Raw genomic sequence first — 24144 nt, 5'->3', positions numbered from 1 at the left:
TAAGCGATTACCGCCGCCCACGGACATCTGCAACACCAGAGGGGTTGTAAGTGCGTCGACCGCGAGCCCTAGTCGCTGGAATTGAAATAAAGTAACAACGCGTTTTTCACAGATTCTTTCTTATCTGTCTATGTGCTGATATTCCGTAAAACGGAAAACGATTATCAGGTCCGACATCGGGTCTGACTTCGGACCCGATAGCGGGAAGTCTGAATGTAATTGACCCAATATTTACTTATATATCCATCGATCGATCGGTTAAATTGGCTGTAAGCCTCAGAAGTCGCCAATATAACGAAATCGCATAACGATTTGTCGCACGTTGTACCATCAATATGAGACTTGTACATGTATAAGCCTCATATTGATGGTACAACGTATGGCCATGGCCAATCCTCGACAAAATCCTAAATAAACATATCATTGATAAATATAGACGGCGCGTGTTGCTTAGCTTGAACATACGATTATCGTAAATCGGGAAAGAACATGGTATATTTAAGTATCGCCTTTGATGATTAAAGGGCCTCCGTGAATCACGCGCTCAATTTGTAAATCAGGCTTTTTCATGTGACTTAAAAGTAGACGAGTTTGATGAAAAATTTCTACTTTATCATGACTTTATCATAATTTTGCAGGTATATGTAAACCCGTAAATATACCTATTTTGTATACCGTTATTTCAAATACAACACAAGCCTTATTAAGCTTAATGTGGGATTTGGACGATTTGTGTAAGACGGTGTGTAATATTTGTTCGTTATTTCCGACGTTTCGATGCAGGTTACAGTGGTCTTGTTCGCAATAACTGATGTCACAGCTAATTATCAAACAACATACATAGATTTGTGTAACTAATTGACTAAAGTCTATGAAAAAGTTGTGCTAAAAGCCGGAGATGCTAAATTTAGAGTTACTCGAGCGTCGTAGAGACTTATTACAATCGAAAGATCATATGATAGAAACAAAAAAAAAGTTAATATTTTTTCCTACCCGGTGATAAGGCTTCCCTGATGTCTAAAGATTTTTAAAAATTGCAGGAGTTGGTGGGCAGCTAAAAAAATCGTTAAGTAGATTGTGGATTTGGGCATTTTGGTCTAAGTTAATGCTACAGTTGTGCCATTACGTACCTAATCTGACAGTTATTTTTGCGCATTTCCTTAATTTGACGGTTACAATTTCGAAATCCGTTTTTCACCTTGTAACCGTCAGATTAAGAAAAGCGCACAAATCATTGTCAGATTAAGGAATTGCACAATTATAGCATTAACTTAGATCATTTCTTTAACCCTGCACAAATCTTGCATCAACCAACGGATCACCATAGACGGCTAAAAGTGGTGTAGTGTGGACAGGTGCGTCTTGAGTTGTTCAACTCTGGCTGTGTTGCTGCCGCCACTAGCGGTTTGGGCGATAACCACTTCATCTTTTGATGTACTCGAACCCATTTCCAATTTCCAAGTGCCATAGGATCCGAAAAAAAAAGAGGAATTCGGAAAACCTTGAAGTCCTTGACTACACTCACTCGTGCCTCGCGCTCACCACAATCACGACTGGCAGGATCGCCATGTGATGTGGGAGATGAGTAACGGAAACACACGTTGTCTGTATGATGTTTATTGTAATACTACTTAAATAAGTTGGTTACATGCTTATATAGTAAGTAACGTGAGAGGGGAAGATACTCCACATTACAGTGGTTAAGGTAGACTCCACGGGTAGCAAGATAGCACTCGTATCTTAATCTGACACGCTCAAGTAACTACGACAATCCCCTCTTGGGATCCCCTACTATTGGGGGAAGTCATCACACATTCAAATCATCCACACGAAATTAAATACTTTTAATATTCTGACACGCAACTCACAATAACTGCGCACAATAAAATTATGATGAATTAGTAGGTAAATATGATTCAAAACGCGAAAGTTTTAGGTGTGATAATTGGCTTTATTTTTATGGAGTTAGGGCCAGTTGCACCAACCAAACTTAGCGGACTGATCAACGTCAGACAGCAATGAGGTATGAAACTTCCCATACAATAAAATTTAGCGAACGCTTTAACGGTGACAGACGGTTTGGTGCAACCGACCCTTAATCATAAAATAAAAAAATATTAGGTTATACTTAGTACAATTTTACACAGATCGGACTAGTACCATAGTAAGCTTAATAAGGCTTATGCTGTGGATTCTAAACGACGATATATATAATATATAGTTATTATGTATATAAGTATACACAGAAAACATCTATAACTTAGGCACAAATATTTGTGATAAATACACAAATAAATAAAAAATTAGAAATGAGAGCCAAAATTCTGATACTCATAGGTATTTTATGCCTATCCGGCGCTTGAAATATATGTTTCCTAAGTAATAATTACTTAGGTGTGAAGTCACAGTTCAGTTGCTTTGCATCAGTTCCACCTAATTTATAAAAAAAAAAACAAGAAAATTGCTATTTTAATAATTAAATATTGTGTATAAATAATAAATAAATAAATATTATAGGACATTCTTACACAGATTGACTAAATTCCACGGTAAGCTCAAGAAGGCTTGTGTTGGGGGTACTCAAACAACGATATACATAATATACATACAAATACTTAAATACAAGATAGCACCCATGACTCAGGAAAAAATATCTGTGCTCATAACACAATTAAATGCTGTTACCGGGATTCGAACCCAGGACCATCTTCACAGGCTGGCTTCATAGGCAGGGTCACTTCCCACTAGTCCAGAGTTCCAGACCAGTCGTCATCGTATGAGTGCGTGTTTTTGAAATGTTATTCCTTTCCAAATTTGTCTCTTTAATATAGGTATGGAATCTGCTATAGAGAGTAGGTACTATGATTTTCCTGTTGTATGATTAAAAATAATATAATATTCTATTTTTTCATCATATAAATACATACATATCATATTTATGCGTTTCAAGTTCTTGACATAAAACTACGTTTTTCCTGTATTTACGCATGAGTCCTTTAATGGGTTCGGTCTGTTTGTTCCGAACACACTGTTTTATGTATTAAGGAGTGGAATTCACTTCCTGCAAATCTATTCCCAGTCCACTATAACTTGGACCTTTTTAAATCGAGAGTGAATAGACATCTTTTAGGTAAGCATGTTCCATCCTAGACTACATCGGCACTTTCCATCAGGTGAGATTGTGGTCAAATGCTTACCTTTTCGGAATAAAAAAAAAAAAAAAGTTCAAGGCTTCACGGATTTCGTTTCCTTTGAAAACAGACATATTTTTACCAGAGTGTAAATTTATTCGATAGCGAAACGTGAAGTACGCGTTTGCGTTAAGACTCATTTAACATGGGATTTAGAAACAGCACGCCAAGCTGAACGTTTTGGAAACTCAAAATCCCATACAAAATGAAACTTAACGCAAACGCGTACGTCACGTTTCGCCATCGAATAAATTTACACTAGGGGTACAGTAGGTACGTATTACTCCCAAAATACTTTTATCAATTCATTGTTATCAGTTGAGCGGACCGAAGGCAAGGGGACAGTTATGCGTTATTTTTATAATTATATAGATTTCCTCGGGGTAACTTTAGTAGTTGTTAGAAATCGAATAAATGTGGTAATAGCGTACCTAGTACCTACCTAGTAAATACAAAATGTTCATTAAGAGGGAAGTACCTATACCACGTGATCCTCCATACAAAAAGAGAAAACGTTTTTACACTTCTAAATCTTTTCCATTCTCCATGACTTTTTAGTATGTTATTGACACAATTTTCCAAAATTTGCAATCCATTTTTTTTAAAGCGATACCTATAAACCTACTATATATTATGCTGAAGCGATCGAAATTCAAAATCAAAGTGCAAATCACTTAGTGACAAAAAAGATTTAAGTAGTTAGTGGAAAACGTTTTCTCCTGAAATAGAATTTCATAGAAAAAGTACCGTTATTTCGCTAGGATCGCAAAGCTATTCTTCCCTCCCTATCCCTATCGCTTCAGCATAATATAATCTAGGTTTATAGGTTTCGCTTTAAAAAAAACATAGTTTTGATAAAACCAGATCTGCCCGTGTCGCCATGCGAGTTCTGTGGATATAATAATTTTTAATTTGAACTTCGGCAAGAGCAACAGCCCTTGTATGTGGGCTGTAGTGGAATCAAAATAAAAATATTTATAACGGCGCGCGCTTTATTTGATTCGATTATTTTTTGAATTGTAAAATTATTTAAACGGGTTATTGTGATTGTTATTGACACTGACAAGTTGATAGATTCTAAGAGCGGGCAGTCCCGAATGGAGTTGTAAGTGTCATGGCGGCGCGGGTCGTCATTCGTTGACAGCGCCCCGCACGAGATGGTCGCTTACAAACCCATTGGCTCTTAATCGTGATTTATTTCTGTAATCATCGAATATTTTTAGTGTTAGTTAATTAAAACAAGGAATACAGTGATTTGATTGTATCGTGAGATTTATTATTTCGTGGAAACCTGCACGTGCACGCCCACACGACATCAATATGTCAGACACGCCTTCAGACACGCCTGTTCGGCCCCCCGATACCCCGACATTTATATCTCGGAAATGTGGCAAAATACTACTTTTACTAGTCTTAATTATGACTAGAAAGTAGGGCTTACATAAATAGTGCACCTAAAACTGTCCAACAATATTTTAGTCGTACGTAATACACTTTTACTTTCCACTCACTGATTGGTAGACATTCAGTTCATTAATCATTAGATCATTTATGTTAGGGCTTTTATTCCTTTTGTTCCTTAAATGCTAAGAAAGTTTGTTAATATATTATGTAGGTGCGGAAAATCATCGTGTAAGGCGCTTTGAAGGGTGAATAATAAACGCTTTTGGCAATTTTTTTTTGTTGATTGTTGTAAGTAATTTTTGTAATTCGTTGAAACGATGTAATTACGGATTAGTTGTAGAAACAAAATAATCTAGTAAAAATAGTGTTAATGCTTGCGCCTACAAAAGTAGGAAAGAAAAAAAATGTTGTATCCCATGAAATGAATATACTTACACAATGTTTATTTAGTCACTTGCAATAATTTTCGGGCTGAATATATATATTCAGACCTATAGGTCATACTGAGCAACTTCTACTTTGGGACCATCCCCGAAATCGCGGAAAAAAATTTAGTCTCCCATAGAAAATGTCTTTTTTTTCAATTACGGCATTGGTCCTATAGTAAAAGTTGCTCAGTATGCCCCCGTAAATTATTGCAGGTGCCTAATAAGCATCCTGTAGAATAGGTATATTAAAATTAATAAATTTCCTCACAGTACTCGTGAAAAGAACTTAGTTTTGACTCGGCCGAGAGTGTAATATTTGGACTCGTATCTTCAAGGGCCTTCGGTAACGGGTCGGCCCTCAAACTAACTCCTCCATCTATTGGCCACTTTCTAGCCTCTTCAACAATGTACTACATATTTCTGGCAGTAATAATAATAAAGTAACATGAATATTACTCTCATAGTACCATAATTTGTTGAATAAATGAATATTATGCAATTACATAAAATATCTTACACAAATCAAAGTAGTCCCACAATAGGTAAACTCAACTACCAAGTTAAGTTTATGAAATAACAACACAATGTCAAAAAGCCTATAAACATATAAGAGGTCACTTTTATGTAACCTTGTAAGGCTTAGCATTAGTGCGTCGCGACAGTATCACGCGCGTAAGATAACCTAGTCTATCTTACGCGCGTGATACTGCCTTATTTGTAGTTTTGTTCCCCCTAAGAGAGAAAAAACATCAGGAGTCCATCGAAGTGGGAGAAGAGAGGGAAAAAGCCAAAATAAACCAAGGAGTAAGACAGGGGTGTCCACTCTCACCGCTATTATTTAATATTTTCATAGAACAAGCTATTCAAGAAATAGTAGAGTCAGATTTAGGGGGAGTTACATTTAATGAGGAGAAAATTCAATTTATCAGATTTGCTGACGACATTGCGGCTTTTGCCGAAACTAACTCTAAACTACAGCTATTAGTTTCAAACTGGATGATATATTCACACAATTCGGACTCAAAATAACCTGCATTAAAACCAAAATTCTGACCATCTCTAAACATCGATCTATACACAATCCAATAAAACTACAGAACACAGCAATAGAATAGGTTTCTCAATATAAATACCTTGGAAGTCTTGTAACCCATGTCTCCAGATGCACGGCGGACATCAAGCAAAGCGGAGGACGACAAGAAAGCATTCAATAGTAAAAAACACCTGCTCAAAGCACACATCTACAAGAATGTCAAAAAACGCTTAGTTAAGGTGTATATCTGGTCTGGAGCATTGTTTTATATGCGTGTGAGACGTGGACATTGACACAACGGGACTGAAGGCGATTGGAGGTCTTTGAAATGTGGTGTTGGCGGAGGATGCTAAGGATTAGCTGAACAGAAAGGAAGACAAACAAACAGGTACTGAGCATGGCAGGAGAGAAGAGATGCCTGTTAGACACAGTAGCTAACAGAAGGGGCAAGATGGTTGGCCACCTGATACGGCACGACAGATTCTTCTTAAACATCCTGGAGGGCAAGATTGAGGGTAAAAGACGCAGAGAGGGAGGCCCACCTACAAGGAATAAAAAAGTAAAATACGGCGTTGTTTGAACAAAAGATTTGGCAGAATTAATCTTTGTGTTAAGATATATTTAAGAAGTGGAGCCGCTGAGATTTTTGATACAGGTTGGGGGCAAGGCAATTTCCGCGTCGGCGCTTCTAATATTCTTTAAGCTAGTATAGGTTCTAAGTCAAGTTCGAAGTGTGAAACTGTAGTTTCATAAAACGAAAACTTGATAGGGTACGATTTAGGAACAAGTACGATTTAGGAAGGTTTACCGTACAGACAAGTTCATAAATATCGATTTATGCATTGTTTCACCTTATTGCAATGGATTAAGTTTAAAATCATACAATTTACATTACATCACGGAATTTGATGCTTATTTGAAGTTAACATAAATTTAGGTGCGCTGAAATATTAATACTCAGCCAAATTATATTATTCGATGTTCAATGAAAGTTGATATTTAATATTTCAGATGCTCGTAAAATATTAAGCCTTTTGCATGCACGGCGGTCAGCATCTGCGTTACAAGGACGTGCTCAAACGACACCTGAATGCTTGCAACATCAACCCTGAGCGCTGGGAGGAGCTTGCTGCAGACAGATAATCTTGGCGGTCTACCATTTTTAACCACATCAAATCGATTGAGGAAAACCGCGTCAATGCCTTAGATACCAAACGCCATCAACGTAAAGAGAGACCGAAGCCCTCTTACACGTATACATACAACGCGTCTGGTCAACTATATTGTAACACCTGCAAAAGAGTCTTTAAGACCAAGTTCGGCCTGGCCAGCCAATCCGTAATTGCTGAGGTCGCCGTCATCGAAATCGATGAGGAGGACTATATATATAGTCTATATGTAATGTATTCAGTCGTTGACAATATATATGTATATTTTATATAAGAGTACATTCAAAACTTTTAAAAAAATCTGCAAGTAGGCCTCAAGGGCTCTTTCACAAGTCAATGCAACATTTACAGTGACATCCTAGACATCAAAAATACATAGCAACATTTATTAATGCAACAGCCAATATCTGGGTAAAATTACATTATAATAATCTTAAAATAAAGAATTACTACAGTCAAGTGTAAAAATATGGGTGTACACATCTTACTCAAAAATATGTCCCATAGCATCTTATTCCACTGTAATAAGAGCGTAGTACCATATTTATGAGACGATTCTTTCGATACATATGTTTGGACTTGACTGTACAATATAACAGAGACTCTATGGTCAATAATGCATTAAATTTGAATATGGAAAAGGTCCCCGATGTCAGAGTACTAATACAAATAAGATGGAGGTGTAAAGTCTCTCCAAGCGTCAAAATGAAATCTTATATAAAAACAGCGTCAAGACTGTTAAGCTAACGCTACAAAATATATAACTAGTATGTATCCAATAAGTCAGTCATTTTGATGTTTTCAACCACCATTTTGATGTTTTTGTTTGGGGGTAGGGGAAGTCTGGGCTCCCCTACACCCAATTTCTACTTACCATAAAATATATCAACAAATTTAAAATAATTAGGCCCTGGGAATGAAACGTAATTATTGAGGGTTTCCAGTTTACTATTACGGATATTTATTTGACAACATGACACAATACGAGTAATTACTTTCCTAATTAATTTGATTAGTACTTCCAAACTAGATTTTCCAACAGAGACCAATCTTGACACCTTCTGTTTGTATAATTAAAAGTTAATTAATTTATATTTCACAATCATTACGTTTTTGATTACTTCATACCGTTCATATCCTATTTCATATGACGTACCTACATATTAACAAGAAATAACTCTGCAAACTATATTGTCTGTACCCCTAGTGTAAATTTATTCGAAAGCGTATGGGATTTTGAGTTTCCCAAACGTCCCGCTTGGCGCGCTGTATCTGAATCCCATACAAAATGAGACTTAACGCAAACGCGTACGTCACGTCACGCTTTCGAATAAATTTACACTAGGGGTTCTGCTCTGTAAAAGTAAGTAATTTGAATAGGGTTTTTACATCTTAAACAAACTACGTACTCCAAAAAAACATTAAGTTTGATTAAAAAGAAAGGCTGCTGAAACACCGATCATCAGCAGCGAGAGATACAAAATAATAATTAGCTTCAATGGTTTGAATTAACCCATTAGCGGTTGGCGGTGCCATATGGTATCACTTTTTGTGTAAAAAGGTAAAAAAATTATTAAGCTTTAAACTACCTAAAATGACTTCAGAAACTGCTGTCTCGGTAGTACTATGAGTTTTTTTCTAATTGTAAGACTTAAAGTAACTCCATCGTGAATGGGTTAAGATTTCCCAGTGTATTTACATTTTGTTCCATTATTTATTTGGTAAATATTGTATACACAAAGCAAAATAATAAGCAGAGTACCATGTACTATGTAGGTAAGGTACGAGATTGAAGAGCTTGATTATATTACTATTTACAATACTTTGTCTAGGAGTCATCTAAAGTAACGCTTTTTTAGGGTTCCGTAGCCAAATGGCATAAAACGGAACCCTTATAGTTTCGCCATGTTCGTCTGTCTGTCTGTCTGTCTGTCTGTCTGTCTGTCCGAGGCTTTGCTCCGTGGTCGTTAGTGCTAGAAAGCTGAAATTTGGCATGGATATATAAATCAATAAAGCCGACAAAGTCGTACAATAAAATCTAAAAATTTAATTTTTTTTAGGGTACCTCCCCTATACGTAAAGTGGGGGTGAATTTTTTTTTTCGCTTCAACCCTACAGTGTGGGGTATCGTTGGAAAGGTCTTTCAAATCTAATAGGGGTTTTTAAGAAACATTTTTTGATAAAGTGAATATATTCGGAGATAATCGCTCCGGAAGAAAAAAATGTGTGTCCCCCCCCCTCTAACTTTTGAACCATAGGTCCAAAAAATATGAAAAAAATCGTGGAAGTAGAGCTTAAGACAGACATTAAATGAAAACTATAGCGGACATGATCAGTTTAGCTGTTTTTGAGTTATCGCAAAAAGTTTTCTCTTCATAGTAAAAAGACTTACTTTAATTAGGTACTGATTATGCAAATTTGCCTATTTGTTTAACTCGGGTGAAAGGTACCGTTTCATCCCTTGGTTAACAATTTACTATACTTTAAGCTCCAGTTTAGCTTATTGTGACGGAAGAGTAACTACGGAACCCTACACTGAGCGTGGCCCGACATGCTCTTGGCCGGTTATTTTACTATAAAACCGAAATAATAAATGAAAATCGGTAATTATCTCAGTTGACAAAAATGTAGACATATTTAAACGCGCGACTCCCGCCCCGCGCCCGTTTAGTTTTTTCTATGGGAGCGTGGCGGCACGTGTTTGGTCAACTTTTTTACAGTTGACTACAGCGTATCGAAATGAATCTTATAGTTGAGTGGGAGTCCATACATGAAAAGTAAGTAATTATAATTTGGTATACGAAATTTTAATTCAACCATTAGAGTCGACGAGTACAATTTTTTTATTTCAAAACGGTAAAAAACACTAGAAACTGCAAATTTGTCATAGTCCCAATAGTATAAGTGGTAGTTTATCAATGAATAGGTTTAAGACAAAAGTGGACGCCTGTGCGACACCGCCTCTTCATACAGACGTAATCCCCATTTTCCTCTCTGAGTATTAACTTTATTGAAAATATTTTGACAAAATTTGATGTATATCAACCACATAGCCTTTTCTTTTGATTTTTTTCTAATTCATAATTATTATAGGACTTAGGAGTACATAAGGTGACTGGCTGACTGCTATAGTTATTGACCACTAATGTTATCAATAATTGTAAATTCCAACACTTATATGTCATATTATTTGCCGGTATTTCTTACATACCTACTGACTAATTTTAACATGGCCAACCCCGAACTCGCAAACGAAAAATATGCTATTATGTGTATAGAACGAAATGAAACGTACCAAAACGAAAAGTATATGTTTAGAAAACATGAAGACATCAGGGTCCATACTTCTTCTTCTGCTGCCATGCCCTAGCGGGCTTCGGCGGCCACCTTTGCAAAGTATTTTCTATGCTTGGCCAGTCTTGTTAGCGTGGCCGCGTCCTTGATGTTTGTCCCTTTTTTGATGTTGTCCATTTCCAGGGTCCATACACATTTGTTAAACTCGTTCGTGTCTTTCCTGTAGACATCACAAAGTTAAGAAACTTAAAAGCTAAATTTAACCCTGCATAAGGGTGCAGTAAACATGTTAAATTGCAAAGGTGGAATCCAAAAGGTGGTGGTTACCAAACATGATTCCACCTTTGCAATTAAACATGTTCAGTTGTTTGTACAGTTCAACATTTTTTAGTGTTGTCAATGTCATACAGACAAACAGACAGACAGACAGATGGACGGACGGACGAGCAGATAACAAACTGATCCTATAAGTGTTCCGTTTTTTTTTTTTGAGGCACGGAACCCTTAAAAGACGTGTGTTCATGTATACATATACTCTAAGACGTAGTAGTTATAGTATACTTATATCTATTTTTCACATAGCTGTCATTTCAATACAATTTTGCGAGATTTCGCATTTTATGGTTTTAATAATAATAATCCATGTGGCTGGAATGATACAGGCATATTACTTGACATTTTCATTATTAATTTAATACCCAATGTTTTTTTTCTCATAAATAATTCAGGACATCAATTTTGTATTTGACTTTTTCTTTTTCTTAATTTAGGTACTTGAATTGGAAAAGGTATTTGAAAAGGAAACCTGTACATTTTAACATTGAAATTATTATAAGTAGGTGACATTTTCAAACTATTAGGCCTAAGCTACGGTCACAAAAGATATCTCGCGCCAGCTACAAGTCTGTGTTAATCTCTGCTTCCGCCGCATTCTAGGTATATACTGGCCCGAGAAAATCTCTGATGCCAGCCTCTGGAGATGCTGCAATGAGACCCCGATCGACCAGCAGATCAAGCGCTGGAAATGGAGTTGGATTGGGCATACACTCCGAAGGAATCCTGACCACATACCGAAGCAAGCCCTACACTGGAATCTCCAAGGAAAGAAGAAACATTGAAGTTAAAAAAAATCAAGTAAAATCAAAAACGTGGCACATCATTTTATAGGTCTTTAAAAATAACATTAAGGTTGCTAAAACCGTTTCTTTGTTTAAGTGAATACTTTTGGAAGTAATCGCTCCGAAAGTCAAAAATATTGTGTGGTGTGTGTATGTGTGTGTGTGTGTGTGTGTGTGTATGTCCTCTAACTTTTGAACCGTGCATACAAAAAAAGCAAATAGAAAATGAAACCGATAAGATACTTTCCAACAAACTTATTGCTGTTGGCTGAGCCATTAAAGAGTTATTTTTGAAAAACTGATCTTTTTATTAAAACGACGTATGTACCGCGAAGATGTGCCTTTTCGCTTATATAGCTTTTTGTATTGTATAAAGCCCTCCATTATGCGTGGTCCGACACGTACTAAGCCTTTTTTTTATTTTATTTTAACTTACTTAAATAAATAAATATTATAGATCATCATTACACAAATTGACTACTTAAGCCCCACAGTAAGCTCAAGATGACTTGTGTTGTGGGTACTCAGGCTTACGTTGTATATATTATATAAATATATATAAATACTTAAATACATAGAACACACGCATGACTCGCGAACAAATATCTTTGCGCATCACACAAATAATGCCTTTACCGGGATTCGAACCCAGGATCATCGGTTTCATAGGCAGGATCACTCGCAAAAACTTATAACGACATGCAAAAAGTACCTAGTAGTATTAATACCCAGGTAGTATTAATATGTCAACTTTTTGCGTGTCGTGTCTTCGACTTGTCGTTTACTCTGGCACATCCTTTCTGTTGTCATCATCTGGTCTGGTAAAAAAATAGCTGTTCATATATATATATGAACAGCTGTAACTTTACCCAAGCTATGTGACAAATAGTATAGATAAGTAAGCCTGCTCAACCATGTATGTTGCGGCCTTTTTCGGGTTTCGTAGTGGACTAGGAACCCTTATAGTTTCGCCATTTTCGTCTGTCTGGCTTTACTCCGTAATTGTTAGAGCTAGAAAGCTGCAATTTGACATGAATATATAAATCAATCCAGCCGACAAGGTCGTAAAAGTTTATATTTTCGGAAATGATCGCTCCGAAAGAAAAATAATGTGCCCCTCCCCCGTTAGAGGGGCAGCCTGTAACTTTAAAACCATGGGTCCAAAAAATATAAAAAAAATCGTGGATTTAGAACCTAATAATAACATTAAATGTAAACTATAGCAAACATGATCATTTAAGTCATTTTTGAGTTATCGCAATAGGTCTCCTCTTCATAGTAAAAAGACAAATAGCCACAGTTAAACGTTATTACGATATTAAATGGGTTTTTAAAGTTATTTGGCATTATTCATGTAAATGATATAAAAAATAAAATAAATTATATATAATCTTCCTTACGGTAATTTCTATTACCTGAAGGTTGTCTGGAAGAGATCGCTTTTTAGCGATAAGACCGCCTGTTGTTGCTTAGTTTTTTAAGTTAATTGCTGTATTTAATCTTATTTTCATTGTGCACAATAAAGAATATTATTATTATAAGATTCAATTGCTTATTTTATCAATCCAATCGTTATTTAAATTTTTTTTCTAAAACAGTTTCATTATCTCTATGAGTAGTGCCATTGACTATTGGGCAGTTTTAGAACGAAAAAGTAAAAATTAAAAAGTAAGAGACAATCCCGCTGATATTCATACTTTAATGAACAAATTATTTATTTTAAATTTACTGCAGTTCGCTAAAATATGTATTTTTTTCATAAATATTTATTGCAATCTAAATGTTTTTCGCTATGGGTTACTTGTCTCCACACATGCAAAGTCCCCGATTGCAAGTAAGTCCTAAGGACAAAACATGGCCATATGTCTGTTATTTGAATTAATGACTATGCAAATTGCTTTGTCTTGGTTTCCTGGCATTTGATATGAAAAGTAGAATCTTTAACTCGGGTGAAAGACACCATTTCATCCCTTGGTTAACAATCTACTATACTAATAAGCAGGAAGGAAGAATAGAAAAAAAGAGAGGCAGGGGAAGTCCGAGATGTGCGTTTTGGACCAAGCCGAAGAGAAAATAAACGTAGTGACGTAGCTCAAAACAGTGGCATAGAGAAAAACAGAGTGGCGATTACTCCACCGACAAGAGCCAGGCTCGTAAGAATTATGATGATACTAATATGTAGCTCCCGTTTAGCCTACTCTGACGGAACGGTAACTACGGAACCCTACACCGAGCATGGCCGGACATGCTCTTGGCCGGTTTTCATTTAATTTTAAAAGCGGTCAAAATTAGAATCCAAAATGTTCTCTGTCATATTGACATTGGCCGGACAATGTTTTGAGAAAACTCAGCTGGTGGGGAAAGTGGTCGAAGCCTGAAGCTATAAGTACGACGCGCGGCGCGAGCGCCGACTAAAGCTCGCCGCTCTCTCAGACCAATGTCACGGGCGCTCGTCTAACACTTGTTGCATTAATTACTTTCACATCAATGTGCATGTTATGTTAGTGTGTGTTCTTCTCTCTCGGATTTAGCGCGACGTCATTTTTGAAAGTTGGTACGTATATTAAAATATTTTTGGATTGCTAGTGCCAATAAAATAGTATCTCCTTACCGAAGTGTAGATAAAATATTAAATATAGTATTCAGAATCAGATTCAGAAATTTATTTTGCTTCATAATAGGTACATGCAAAATGGTATAGGTTGAGTAGTAGTAGTAAAATATATATACAGATTGAAAAAATACAGCAATAACTTATGAATCATAAAGGTGCGACCTTTAGAAAAGTACATGTGTAAAATTGACATTTTAAGTCAAAATGAATAAAAACTTACACACATTCAGTCGAGCTGTGTATTTTTAAATAATAGTTAATTTGTAATATGAGGATAGCAATAATAATGCTAAAAAGTCAATAGTAAAATTTACATAATAATAATTCATTAAAATAGAGATTGAGTTGTCAATAAATTACCCTAATAATTGACCCATAAATTCCAATTTAATTCAATGAATTAAAATGTATATTAATATTGCTTTAGTACCTATATGAAAGTTTTAATCTTTAGTAAACCATAAAATGTTTTTAACTTCGAAACAATTAAGAACCTCATACAGAAAAACCTTACCGAGTACTTACTTCGTGTGACATTATTGATATATTATAGTAAATAGTCTCGACCAAACCTTCAGCTTAGTAGTACTCCTGGATATGGCTAGTAAATTCACCTCTTTGAGTCCTTAACATGAAATAACTCAATAAAAGAGATCTGTACAAATCACAAACTTATAAGTAGAGGTAGCTATCTAGCACAATCACCGGTCTTACAACTAACGAACTATCTTTCCCAATGAACCTTTTGGTAGCGGATTAATTACTGACGTAAGTGGGATGTCCGATAGGTATCTTTAGTAAATGTAGCCAAAAAAGTAAAACTGTTTTGAGAAGAGCTAGTGATACCGATGTTCATTGCAGGCTGGACCGCAGTCGTGCGGCCTATTGCGCGCGATGCGTCTAGCGCGACCTAGCGCGTTTGATTATTTCCTTCATTTGTCAGCAAATTAATTTCATTGTTTTCACAACGATGCAATTTACATAAAATAATAATACAAATATGTCTTAGCTAATGTTATAAAAAATTTGTATACCATGAATTGGAATCAGACACTAGAAAAAAATATTAAATATAAGTAGTCTCTTCTAACTAATCTATACAATGAATCGAAATTAAAATTAAGCACCTACTACGTGAACAGACGTAGAAAATAAACACAATACAATATGATGTCTTCTCAAATGGTAGCACTTACATAATAAATACGGGCTAATTGGCCACTCTTAACAAATCAGAAAGAAAAAAGGCAATAGAAGTCTTATTGTTAAGGGTGGCCAATTACTATTGAGTGGGCAATAACTATAGCAGCCCTACCTATTAGTTTTTGTTTTGACCTAGTTTTCTCGTTTCTCCTTATTTTGTCGTGGTATTGAAAAGGAAACCTATTAGATACCACTCACTTAACATCCACTTTTCTTGTTTCTTCAAGATATAATGGATATGTAAGTATGATAAAGCTTCATATTTTACAGTCAAGGCTAATCATATCAATCTTAGTATATTTGATGTAACCTGTAATAGAACTAAAGCTATTATCATTATTCGTATTAAGTACCTAACCATACCTAAATATAAAAATTACAAATCCCATTATTGCTCACTGGGACAAAAACAGAATGGTAAAAACAGCAAGCCGGCAAAAATGTTATTAATTACCAATACCATCCCATTAAAAATCGGTTTGTACATTTCAAAAGAACTTTCTAATACGTACTCGTACCTACATTCAAACCAATTTTAATTTATTAAGCCGTCACTTAAAATCTCCTCGTACAGTTATTAAGTGTGCGAAAAGATTTTGCGTAGTGATCACATTGATGTCACAGTGTCACGTTTTGCTCTGAGCCATGATGAGTAATAAATTATAAAAAATGGCATTGTTTCTAAAACTAGGCCTCGAAAGCTAATACACCGTTAGACATCCCGACCTCCCCGTAAACGAAACGAAACGTATAATTAACGAAAACAAAACATGAGGATCTTTAAACCCGTAGAGAGTCCAATAGACTACGTTAGTCTATTTAGTCATATAGTGCCGCAGCGAGATATGTCTTAAATACCCCATACAAACAAGAGATCTCCAATTCCTTGCATAGAAGAGAAATTGACCGTAGGATCCCTAAACCTAGGGACCGTAAACCCTGAATATTAAAGACTACTGTAAGATACTGAACGCTACCCGTAGAATCTATAGACTAATGAAAATATACACGGATGCTGATAGCGTTCGGCAAGTCTTGTCTGGCCTAACCCTACACCGATATATATATATATATATATATATATATATATATATATATATATATTTTTTTTTTAAATTGCGATCGAAATTCCAATGCCAAATTATATACTAAAATAGATGCCATTATTAAAGAAAAATTGACCACGCCCTTCAGTGGCGGAGGCTGGATTCGAACCGGTGTCTTAAGCTATCGGGGCTAAAGCAATGGACCTCTAGGGTACCCCGTATTTCTATATAGTAGTGGAACACAGAAATTAAAATATTTAATAAGCTTATTCGATTTGTAGTAGTACGAGTAGTAGTAAAACACTTTATTGCACAGAACAAGGACATAACAAAAAATAAATGTGTACAAATTCGAACTTATCCCCTTAACGGATCTCTTCCAACTCACCTTATGCAACTAATTTGTTCCCAAAGTTGCCAGATTATATTCTAGCTTACTTAACTTAGACTAGTGGCAATTACCTATCTAAATCTTTATTGGATTACTAAGACTCCTTACACATTACACATTAGTGACTTAGTAAGCAAGTAGGTTAGGTCGTGTAGGTACCGTCAAGTGGGGTAACTAGGGACCGGAACACGGTAACGCAAAAGGATAACATTCAACAATGTTAATGTAAATTTAGTAAATTGAAAAATGTATCCTCTAACTGGTGAAACCTGATTTAACCTGTTTACATTATGAACAAAAACGTCACTGACGCGGCAAGATCCCGGGTGCAAGAGAGCTAATTAAAACCTTACTTGAAAGTGTGAAGGTTACATTGACAGCGTCCGCCATAACACCTATACTCTATAGTTGTCTTTGACGCTGTGGTGTGGACACGACTAGCTACGACGCCTTTGGTGTTGTTGGCGTTCAAAAGGTTAAACTGCTGTCAGCCGCGTTCATATATATAATTGGAGAATATTTATTTTGTCCAATGTTACCCCTTCTGTCCCTAATTATCTCAATAACGGTATGCGATTTTTTTGCTAATGTGGAAAATCTGATAAAATATTTTGGAGTGGCTAGGTATTCTGTTACAAATAAAAAAAACGCCAGTAATTGGGGTCCAAAATCGAACTATGTACTTGACTTGTTAACAATATGACACATTTTCTACAAATTGGGTGTGTTGCTAAAATAAACTGTGATAAAAGGCACTCCTGCCTTTTTGGCTTTTCCGCCAGGGCGGATTTTTTTCCCAGTAAAAAACAAAATTAAAATATTCAAGCACCTACACCAAGTAAACACCTAAAACAAATATAAGCAGTAAGTATTTTTATCGACGAAAGATCGCGCTAAGATGTTACAATAAGTTTTCACGGTTCATATCCTGGTCAATTTAAGTCTAGTTAAGATCTTATAATATTTCTGTCTCCATATAATTGAAACGGAATATAACAAAACAGTAGGTATCAGTACCAACATAACAACGGCAACGCCAAAAGTATCAAGACACGTTAGCCAACTATATTCGTTTACGTCGTGACCAAGTTTAGTCAAGCCGACACATTTTTACAGATAACTCTAACCGCAATCTTCTTGAAAACCTCGAACTCTGGTTACAAATGAACGAATTACCTACACATACCTATACCTGGAACAGATTAAATTAGATTTATTTATTTTACAACATATGATTACAATACAAATTACATGAATGTCAATTTACAAGAATCTATATTGTGATCGTCAGAATTAAATTTAAATAAGAACAAGAAAATCCAAATAAATTCATTTCATTAATTATATATAATATGAACATTCTCGATCGTTTTCAGGTGAAGAAAACGATCGCCAAATAATATCAATAATAAACAAAGACAATTTAAATAGGTATGCGATTATAAAATTATACAGTTATATCAAAAATCCACTCAATGAATCCAGTAAAAAGTTTCTCAATAGACACTTGAATGTTGTATCGGATGTTTCCGTCCTAATTTCTGCAGGTAATCACCCATATTTTAGTTGGAATATTTAAGTAACAAATACTATCTAAATAATATACGAGTATTATACCTGCTTATAACTCAAACATGTTCGATGATGTCTCGTTGAGAGGAAAAACACGTGTCGTGTTTTGTACCTTTGGTGGTGGTATATTTTATGAGAGGCTAGGAACATTGACGACCGGTTTGGCCTAGTCACTAGGCCCTAGTGGGTAGTGACCCTGCCTACGAAGCTGATGGTCCCGGGTTCAAATCCTGGTAAGGGCATGTATTTGTGTGATGAGCATGGATATTTGTTCCTGAGTCATGGGTGTTTTCTATGTATTAAAGTATTTATAAATATTTATATATTATATATATCGTTGTCTAAGTACCCTCAATACAAGCCTTATTGAGCTTACTGTGGGACTTAGTCAATTTGTGTAATTTATTCATTGATTGATGCTTCAATCGGTTCCCCTTGTTTTGGCATAATTTTACTATAGAGAATTATTTATGGCATAATCTATATTATCATAATTAACCTTGCGCATAAACTATGTACATATGTGTATGTAGATTTTTGTTTGTCCAAATATGTATGGTTTGTACAGAAAGTGGATGCTCCGAATCATTTTTAGGCATGCATGTTTTGTGCATAATTTCGGTGAGACGAAAATGACTTTGGAGAAGTTATTTTACTATAACAGTATCAAATACGAATAATAAAATATATGCATCATAATTATTGACTATCGTGCTAATGTAGCAATAGTAATAATTGCATTTTTGCCAGTATCTGTTGAGTTCACAATTCTAACCTAACCTAACGGACTTTCCTGACAGCATTTCGTATCTGTTGAAGTCACAGCTCTAACCTAACCTAACGGACTTTCCTGACAGCATTTCGTATCTGTTGAAGTCACAGGTCTAACCTAACCTAACGGACTTTCCTGACAGCATTTCGTATCTCTTGAGGTCCCAGTTCTAACTTAATAGATAAATAAATATAATAAGATATTATTACACAAATTGACTAAATCCCATAGTAAGCTCAGTAAGGCTTGTGTTGAGGGTACTTAGACAACGATATATATAATATATAAATATTTATAAATACTTAAATACATAAAAAACACCCATGACTCAGGAACAAATATCCATGCTCATCACACGAATAAATGCCCTTACCAGGATTTGAACCCGGGACTACTACCCACTAGGCCAGACCGGTCGTCAAAGTTAGAATTGTGGACCTGCTTTCCTGATAGCATTTCGTATCTGTTACGGTCACAGTTTTAACATATATGCAAACTTATTTCCGGACAAAGTAATATTCGTTTTTTTTTATTATTATAAGGTTTCTGCTACATTCGTCGTAAGGTTCTGTCGAAAACCAATTATGCGAAGTCTGTTATGCGAATAGCGTTTCGGACAAATAAAGGTATGCCAAATAGAGGGAACCCGCTTCAATCAATTACGGTACTCAAAAGTGTTACATTAATGTTTCCAAAATTTATAAATACTGGTAAGTAAAATACAGGATGTTTATTTAGTCACCTGCAATAATTTACGGATGAATATATAGGTCATACAACCTCGACATCGCGAAAAAAATTGGCAGTTTCATACATTTTGGCTGTCTGACCTTGAAATTATCTATGGGAAAGTAATTTTTTTTTCGCGATTTCTCACACCATTTTTCCATCTACGGGAAAGATATAAATGTTTTTGTAAGAACCAAATTCGTTGTTCTTTAAAAACACCTTTATTAAAATAGGACTCTACGTTTGGTAAACCGTGCCAAACGATACTGACCTCTTTAGTTTAAGTTGAAAACATTTTACGACCACACAAACGCGTCGTAAAATATTTGAAAACGTAGTTCTGTCAGATTCTACACAATTGTCGATAGAATAATGGGCAATTTGTGCACACGTACGAGTGCTAGTTATTTATTAGGTACTACTACTAACTGCCTTCTCAGCAAAAGTCCTGGACCAAGCAATAGTGACAACTTGAAAAAAAAAACAGTCAAGTGCGAGTTGTAATCCTAGGGTTCTTATTTTCAATATTATTTTGGCTACAAATATATTTGACTTGAAGAATTGTTTGACATGTCAACGGCCGCTTTCTATCACCGCACCGCTCGTCGTCGGCACGGCAGGGCGTTCATCCTCACACCCTAGAACCTAAATAGTCGCGCACTCAGTGGTTTAAGAGGAATTTCCTTCCGAGAACGCTCCAGCTGCGGAATGAGCGCCCTGCCAAGGTTTTCTCGAAGGACTACAGTATGGAGTTCTTCAAAAAAGGAGTGTTCAGGTTCTTACAGGTTTGGCAACGTGCATGTGCCACACATCTGGTATTGCAAGCGTCCATAGGCTACGGACTTGTTTGCCACTGACGTGGTATCAAATCAAATAAAAATTTCTTTAACAATTTACTACAAATATACTTGATGATCAAACGAACTTCTTGATTCATTCTTTATGTAAATTTCAAATACTGAATGAAATGAATTAAATTACTTAAGTATCTTATTTCTAAAAATGAAAACACAAACAAATTACGAATAACTACGAGTCAAATCTTTGAATTAAGAGAAAAAACCCTTCACATAACTGTTTACATATTTGAAAGTTGTGAACTTATACGTGCCTACTATACGTTCCAAAACAGCATCTTCGAAAAGTGATTTTCGAAACTTTTAGCATTAACGTGAAGATTCACAACAAAATACATTACCAAACAGAGATAAACAATAAGTTCTTAACCGCCTTTATAAATGGTCAAAGGTTTTTTTAGGGTTCCGTACCAAAACGGGACCCTATTACTAAGACTCCGCTGTCCGTCCGTCCGTCCTTCCGTCCGTCTGTCACCAGGCTGTATCTCATGAACCGTGATAGCTAGACAGTTGAAATTTTCACAAATGATGTATTTCTGTTGCCGCTATAACAACAAATACTAAAAAGTACGGAACCCTCGGTGTGCGAGTCCGACTCGTACTTTTCCGTTTTTTATTTTTTTTCACTTCGTGTATTTTATTTTATTTATATTATAACATTCTGTTTAAACAATATAAGGTTTCTTACTATAAAACACAGTTTTCTACTAATGTCAGGTTCTCTGGCTAGGAGTAAGTTTACGAACACCAAGTCTGCTTTACCAACAAGCTACATTCGAAAACTCATTCGTTTACCGTATTCTCACGAATCTCACGCAGTGAAATCCAACATTCAGCTGATTTTACATTGTCACTTACTGTTATTATGCGTAGTGGGTACGTAAGTACAGTTAAGTCTATTTGATGCGTGACGAACGAACCAAATTTGTAAAATGAACATCAGCTGAGATGAGCGTTGATTGCTCTCGGAGCCTCTGAAGAACTTCCTTTAAAAGCGCTACAATTGTGTATTTTATTGTGTAATAACAAGCTGTAAGATTGGATGAAGTTCACATACAGATACACAAACAGCATTTCTAGTAATCACCTAACCGTAACCACGTTTAACGGAACGCATATCACGCATTAAGCTCCGAAATATCTACGGAATAACGACTTGGGTGTGCTCTTTTTACAATATATAAGTACACTGGTATTAAATCAAATCTTCATTCGTTAACTAACGATTTTGACCCACTTCCAATAGTCAGACTGTCTAACCGGCTGATATATCATTGGTTATTGGTTTATTGTCGAATAATTTCGTATGTTATAAAATTGTTACATAAGATAGAAAGCATAGTGACCTAATTAAGGAAGAAGTTTTAAAAAGATAATTATGCTACTACTACTACTGGACAATACTTTTTTCTGCGCACTGAGAATAATATGCAGAATTTAATAGAACTCTAATACAACAGAAATTATACTGTCGTGAGTTATACTAAACTGTTTGAATAAATTAGTTTAATGTTAGCTTGTAGGGATTTTAAAGTAGCAATATTTAACTTTAAAATTTGTCTTTTCATAGGAATATTTCTTAATCTTTTAATAAACATACAATTTCAGTTTAAGTACTCGAAACGAAACCTTCAGTTTAGTTTACCAACGCAGCGAGAATATTTGCATTTATTAATGTAAACTGCGTACGTGACTTGTAATGTCTGCAAACAAATCTTTGGGTCGTAGTCATTTTCTCTCACCGTTACTAAAGTTTTGTAGTGTAGTATGGAGTTGAGGCTGGGTTGTAGCGGCGCGGAGTGAATGAACTGCGGTGTATCATTTTCGTTGTGCACTTGGCACAGATCGCGGAGTCGGCGGCGGCTCGTCTTGTAGTGAAAGTGTATGGGCATTAACAAAAGTCGAAGTAGAGGTCAAGCACATAACAGGTTCCATTTTTGAAGAATTTACTTTCGTGACGGAAGTAAAAGCCGGCAAAGAGCGGAGATGATATATGTACCTACGCTTTCATCCACTGGTGTATTAGTAGAAATGTAAATATTACATAAACATTATCAAACTTTATACAAATCCGTTATCGTTTTCGGCGATTAAGAACTTATGTATATGCTCCTGACGACCAGCTTCCTAAACGACCTACTCGTTAGACCCCGTCAACTTTTGACCCTTTGACAACTTAGGTAACACAGTTAAATTTAAGCTGGCAAACCTGGTCGTTAGGAGGTTACAGGTTGAAATATGGTAAACACCCCCATAATGGACGCGGCACCAGTGATGTGACGTAAATCACTTTCTGTCAAATACTTAAGTATTCAACATCAGTATTTAAACACTGGCAACATTTTACCATAAACAATCGTCATAGAGCTGCCTAAGTTTAAAAAAATGAGACCTTGTTGTCCATAATTGAAAAAAAACCTACTTTTAAATTGTTGATTATGTTGAAACCAAATTCAGTATCTTCATTAAACACGTAGAGACTATAAAAGACGAATAGGACATTCAACTTTTAACGCACAAAGCGGTAGAAACTTTACAGGAATCAGAAAAATATCAAAAATGCTCCAACTTCCTCTTAAACGTTTCATGATTGATGACGTTACTATAACACATACACAGCTTTTGTGTCTCTTTCCACATATTCTTAAAAATATCAACTGTATATATGTATAACCACCTCGTTACTCGTACAATAGACAATAGACATCTGTAACCTTAATCTAAGCACAGGCAGCATTTTACAATAAACGAGAATCATAGACCTGCTTAAGTTTAGAGAAAAGGCAGCATTTTGTCCATAATGAAAAAAACATACATTTAATTTGTTCCAGAATATGATATTCAAATTTTAACGCACATAGCGGTAGTAACTTAACAGGAATCAGTGAAATGTTAAAAATACTGCAACTTTTCTCCTAAACGTTTCATGATAAATTCCATTACCATAATTTAATTTATTTAAAATCGCATGCAAGTATACAGTGCTGAATCAAGACACTTACACATTATATTCTATTTTGATACAAATTTCATATAAATAGAGAAAAATTACACATAAATTTATGTACTTGTACGATTTTTGCTTCTATTTCCAATTATTCTGAAACATATTTTTTTAGTTTATTAACCCTGCATAACTACCCTCGGTACAACAGATAATGGATATCTGTAACCTACATTTTGACTTTTATTCATTGTTTATCAGTAGTGCGTAGACACTACATCTGTTCACAACAGCATTTCTTAACGGACCCCCAACTGTTAGGTAGCTAGGTATCTGCCTAGATCTAGGTCTTAAAATAAGGAACTCAGAATTCATTATA

General features: G+C 35.5%; 1 protein-coding gene across 1 annotated transcript in view; it reads left to right on the top strand.

The window, feature by feature from the left end:
* The first annotated feature begins 13966 nt into the window (after positions 1–13966).
* The window catches only part of LOC133534816 (acyl-CoA Delta-9 desaturase-like), a 33164-nt gene continuing 22986 nt past the window's right edge, over positions 13967–24144 (top strand). Inside the window, exon 1 of the mRNA XM_061874103.1 lies at positions 13967–14191. The gene's annotated coding sequence lies outside the window, so the exon portion shown is untranslated. The remainder of the gene's footprint in view (positions 14192–24144) is intronic.

Source organism: Cydia pomonella, chromosome 2, assembly GCF_033807575.1.
Source record: "Cydia pomonella isolate Wapato2018A chromosome 2, ilCydPomo1, whole genome shotgun sequence".
Classification (NCBI taxonomy): Eukaryota; Metazoa; Arthropoda; class Insecta; order Lepidoptera; family Tortricidae; genus Cydia; species Cydia pomonella.
The sequence above is the reverse complement of the archived record's forward strand: the minus strand, read 5'-3'. Positions and strand labels throughout refer to the sequence as shown.